The sequence below is a fragment of the Dipteris shenzhenensis genome, chromosome 4, assembly GCF_047967505.1.
Source record: "Dipteris shenzhenensis isolate YYH24624 ecotype China chromosome 4, Dip_SZ_1.0, whole genome shotgun sequence".
Classification (NCBI taxonomy): domain Eukaryota; kingdom Viridiplantae; phylum Streptophyta; class Polypodiopsida; order Gleicheniales; family Dipteridaceae; genus Dipteris; species Dipteris shenzhenensis.
The window spans coordinates 28926984-28932983 of record NC_141599.1 but is presented as its reverse complement, the minus strand read 5'-3'; positions in this window follow the sequence as shown (position 1 = coordinate 28932983).

Here is a 6000-nt window from a genome sequence, read left to right as displayed (position 1 = left end):
AGATGACTATGCATGTGACATAGTGGGAGGAGTAGGTGACATAAAGTTTTCTTTTGCAAATGGGTTTGCATCTATTTTGAAACATGTGAGACATGTGCCTAAGTCGACCAAGAGTCTTATTTCAGCGGGTCAGCTAGATGATGCTGGTTTTCACACCACTTTTGGCTTTCAGAGTTAGAAAATTCAGAAGGGTTCTATGCTTTTGGCCAGAGGTGCCAAGTGTGGGACTTTGTATCCCTTACATGTATCAGGGGTATTTGATCATGTTGTTGCAATAACCGAGCAGCCAAGCACTTCTTTGTGGCATTGCAGGTTGGGCACATGAGCCAGATTGGAATGAAAATCTTATGCCATTTGGGTTATGTACCGCATTTGAGTTTCTCTTATTTTGAATTTTGTGAGCACTGTCTCTATGGGAAGCAGACTAAATCTGCCCATAAAAGAAGGGGAAAGAAAGAGTTTGAAAAGCTTGATTTGATGCATTCAGACGTATGTGGTCCCATGCCTACATGGTCATTAGGTGGGGCTAAATACTATGTGACATTCATTGATGATGCAACTAGGAAAGTGTGGGCTTATGCTATAGCTCGGAAGAGTGATGTATTCCAAGTATTTCAGAAATGTCTGGCCTTGGTTGAGAATCAATCAGGTAGAATGCCTAAATGCCTACGGACTGACAATGGTGGAGAGTATCTCTCATGACTTTCAGCATTTCTGTGATACACGTGGGATTAAGAGGGAGCTCACATTCCCTCGTACTCCAAAGCAAAATCCAGTTGCAGGAAAGATGAACTGTACCATTCAAGAAAGGTTGCAATGCATGCTTTCCAATGCGAGTCTTTCTGGTGGTTTTTGGGCTGAGGCAATGAAGACTGCAGTGCATGTGATCAAAAGATCACCTAGTAAGAGTTTGGATGGCAGTATAATTCTTGAAGAGGCATGGAGTAGCAAGAAGCCCTCTTACTCTCATTTGCATATATTTGGGTGTGAGTCATATGCACATGTGCCAAAAGAGCTTCGAAAGAAGCTAGATCCTAAGTCTAGGAAATGCATCTTTCGGGATTATGGTGAAAGTGGAGAGATGGGCTATCGTCTCTGGGATCCAGAAGCAAAGAAGGTCATACACAGCCATGATGTAGTCTTGAATGATAAGAAGATGCATAAGGCACCCATCAGGGATGTGGCAATGAGGAGAATCACTTTCCAGGATGTGAATCCACCTACATATGTTGATAGACAGCGAGCTGTCCATGCACCAAATGTGCAAGAAATGGTACCACCAAGTACTCCCATAGGTATACAATCAAGGGTAGATGATGGATCATCTATTGGTGGAAATGATGAGCCAAATGTGGCTGATATGCAGGTGGGACAGCAAGCTGAAATGCCAGTGAGAAGATCATCTAGAGTGTCTAGACCACCTGATAGGTTTGTTCCAGGAGTAGACTATGTGATGCTTACTGATTGTGGGGAGGCTTCTTGCTATACAGAGGCTATGATGCATGAGAATCAATGCAAGTGGGAGTATGCTATGCAGTCAAAGATGAGTTAACTTATGAAGAATAAGACTTGGGACTTGGTTTCTTTGCCACATGGAAAGAAAGCATTGCCATGTAAATGGGTCTACAAGATGAAGGTCACAGGTGATGATGTGCCTAGGTACAAGGCCCATTTGGTCGCTAAAGGGTTCAAACAAGAGAAGGGTTTGGACTTTGATGAGATATTCTCTCCGGTTGTGAAGATGACCACACTTAGATGCATGCTTGGACTAGTGGCAGCAGAGGATATGGAGCTTATGCAGATGCATGTCAAGACAGCTTTCTTGCATGGGGATTTGCATGAGGAAATTTACATGGTGCAGCCGGAAGGCTTTGAAGAAAAGGGCAAAGACCATTTAGTTTGCAAACTGAAAAAGAGTCTCTATGGTCTTAAGCAAGCACCTAGAGAATGGTATTAGAAGTTTGATGCTTTCATTCAGTCCCAGGGTATTAGGAGTGAAATTGATCACTGCCTCTACACTAAAAGGGCTAAGGATAAAAGCCTGATAATCTTGGCACTATATGTGGATGATATTCTATTGGCTAGCAAGTATACTTATGAGCTAGATGCCTTAAAGGCCAAGTTGCATGAGGCCTTTGATATGAAGGATTTGGGACTTGCAGGTCATATTCTTGGTATGCGCATCATGTGTGATCGAAGTAGGAAACTCCTTTGGCTTTCACAAAAGAAGTATGTTACAAAAGTATTGCAGCATTTCAATATGGAGAGGGGAAAGGCAGTGAGTACTCCATTGCCTCCATATGTGAAACTGAGTCATACAGATAGTCCCAAATCAGATGAGGAAAGGGCCATGATGGCCAAGGTTCCTTATGCATTAGCAGTTGGGAGTCTTACGTATGCTATGGTAGCTACTAGACCAGACATTGCATTTGCAGTGGGAGTTGTTAGCCGGTATATGGCTAATCTAGGAAAGAGGCATTGGGAGGTAGTTAAGTGCATCGTGAGCTACATGAATGGTACCAAGGAGATGTGCATCTGCTTTGGTAGAGGAGACATGCATGTACTTGGGTACACAGATTCAAACTATGCAGGGCATGTGGATAGTAGGAGATCCACTTCTGGTTATGTGTTCACCTTTGCAGGTGGTGCAGTTTTGTGGATGTCTTGTCCACAGAAGTGCATTGGTTTGTCTACCACAGAGGCTGAGTATGTTGTAGCCATAGAGGGTTACAAGGAGGCTATATGGCTTGATCGACTAGTGGGAGATTTGGGGATTCATATAGGTGTATTGACATTGCATAGTGATTCCATGAGTGCTGTTCAGCTAGCATAAAATCCAGTCTTTCATGCAAAGACCAAACACATTGAGGTCAGGTACCATTTCATCAGGGAGGTACTTGAGGACAAGCTTATAGAGCTTGTCAAGGCTCATACAGATGATAACCCTATAGATATGCTAACAAAGAGTCTACCTAGTCAGCAGTTTGAGTATTGTCGTGTATTAATGGGCATTGGATAGTATGCTCACTGGTTGTTCTCTCTTAAAGGCACATTGTCCTTTAAGTGGGAGGTTGTGGGCGTTAAAGGTCACTATACCTTTACCCCGGTTATGTACAATACTCAAACACATATATAAATGAATGAAAAAGAAGATTAGGGTGGTTCTGCACCCACCAAAACTTGTGTGGCTCTCTGTTTCTCTCTCACCTTCTTCCATTCTTGCTTTCGTTGAGAGCACTCTCAGAGATAAGAGAGAAAAAGAGAGGAGAAAAAAGAGAAAAGAGAGGAGATAAGAGAGAAAAAGAGAGAAAGTGAAAAGAGAAAAAGTGGGGATAAAAGAGAGAAAAAGTGGGGATATAAAGGCTTCGAATAATGATGGTTCTCAAACATCACCAACTTCACTATGAACCACTTCAAACAAGAATAGACCAGTGCCATTAAACCTTAAGGATTGTGAGGACAATGAAATAGTCATAACCGAGCCTTGAGAAACTATACCAGAAGACCTAGAAGATGAGTCAAACAAATATGAAGTCTATAGTAGCACACATAGCAATTTGCGATTAGTAAGCCCAATCCAATAGAGAAGGTTAGGGACACCACTGGTGCTACAACAAATTCTACAATATTGACAACCTAAAATTTCACAAATGGTTTGACTTGGAGGACTACAAGGAGTTCAAAACCCACCCATAGGTCCACAAAATCCAAAAATCTAGTGCCACAACAAAAATAAGTGGCACAATAAAATCCAATTCTTGTACAAAATCCAATACTAGTATAGAACTCAATACCAATACAAAATCTAGCTCAATACCAATACCAATAGAGCACCCATTTGGCAAGCATAAAACTTGATACCACCACAAGGAGAAGCTCCACTACAAGGACCCATCCCACTCGTACCTCCCATGAATTCGAATGCAGCAAGCCTAAAGTGCATATTTGCCACATAGCTTGATTTGAGACAATGGGAGGTAAGAAGATTTCAGACAATGTTTGGAAACACAGAGAAAATGCAACAATTTGCAAGTACACTGAGTGGTAGGTCCATGAGTTCAGTTCAGCTCTTATGATTTGCATAATTTTTGAATTATAACACCTTAAAAATGGCATTTTTGGCACATTTCCAAAAGAGAAAATGCCCAATGATGTTCATAAGAAATTGAGAGAGCTGAGGTAGAAGAAGCTAAAGAATTTGAGGTAGAAATTGAGAGAGTTGAGGTAGAAGAAGCTACTAGTAGAGGACTAAGTGCAAAAGTTTCAAATTTTGGATGCTCAGTTGGATCGGATAGAAAGACCAATAACTAAGACATTAGTAAAGTATTTTGTAAAGGTCCTAGATCCAAAATTTGTAGCTCAATAAGAGGATTTAAAATTCCAGTTGGAGTCAATGGATTTAATGATTTAATTGATGCTACAAAAAGAGCATAAAGGAGCCTCTAAACAAAAAGCAAGGGAAGAGGATTATGATTTAGAGAGTGACTCAAGCTCGGATACAAAATAATCAAATGGTGAATCTATCAAAGAATTCAAGACTGATAGTGACGTATCTAGTGATTATTTTGAATGATGATGATAAGAAAAAGTAGTGCAAAAAAAAGTGGAAGAAATTGAAGAAAGAAGAGGAAAAATCCAAGAAAGAAAAAGGAAATCTAAGAAAAGTACAGTAGCAAAAGTAGAGAAATTGGTGGAAGAGGAATTGAGGACCTTTGGAGTTGCAAAACCAATTCCAAGATGGGTTGTTAGATTTTCCAAAAATGTCATCTAACAGAAATTTGCTAATACTATCCAAAGACTAGGATGAATTTAGCCCAATAAGCTCCTTGTACTCCCACAACTAGAGCAAACCATGTAGCACTTAAAACTAGATCGAAATCAATGGAATTAGCAAGGAGCAATTGGAACCAACAACATAAAAATTGGAATCAATAGCGGTTGCCTTGGGCACAAATTGATAAGGACTGCACTTACTATCAGGAATATGGGCATTGGCAAGGTTTGGATTACCATTTATGATGTAAACATTGCAAGAAATGCAGATTGTCAATTGTTTGGTTCAACAATAATGCTCAAAGAGAGAGACGACCAAATCATGCTCAACAAGTACCACAAATGAGCATAGTGATTATTGAGGAGCTAGCCAACCTAACAGGTAAGAAATCAACAATTAATTTAATTGATTTGCATAAGCAGTGCGATTGCATAGAAATTAAAGAAGTACCAGAGGATCTATAAAAGGTTTGGGCTCTTGTAGTCATCTGCTCTAAGGGACCACTTTGAATTCCAAAGATGACAAAGGCAATTAAGGAAACCAAAAATGTCAGCTAGGGAGCAAGAAGAAGTTTGAACTTTGGACTTATCATAAATCTAGAAGTTAGAGGGGGAAGACACAAACAATGAAGTGTGGCAACCTATAATGGTGATCCAAAAAGGGGCGATGCAATATGACAAGGAACTTTATGTATGCTAGAACAACGATCCAAGGAAACCCATGAAGTACCATACAAGAAAACTTGTGGAATACTATCTCGGGACATTTAGGAGAGATTGTCTATAACTACAAATTTTGAACTAGATAATTTATCCCAAATTTATTTATCAATTTATTCAAAGCACTAATATAAGTGCAAGTTCAAATCATGATTGACTAGTTGCTTCACATGGTGCTAAAGTTTGGAAGAAGCTGGTAAAGGCACTACCATCAAAAAATGATACAGATATCATCAAAGATCACATGGAGCAAACAACTCATTGCCCAAATGAACCAGTCATGTATCATGCTAAACCACTCGTGTATCATGCTGAATTGAACTAGTCATGTATCATGTTGAATTGGAGGATGTTGACTATCAAGTACCCTTGTTTTGCTTTGACTTTGCCATGATGGTCAGAAAATAGTGAAACATTTTGTTGAGTAAATCAGAAAAAAAAGACATAAAGTTACCTTTGATTCATGCTTCAGAGCACTTGGGCTTTAGAATTTGACATTCAAAGCTA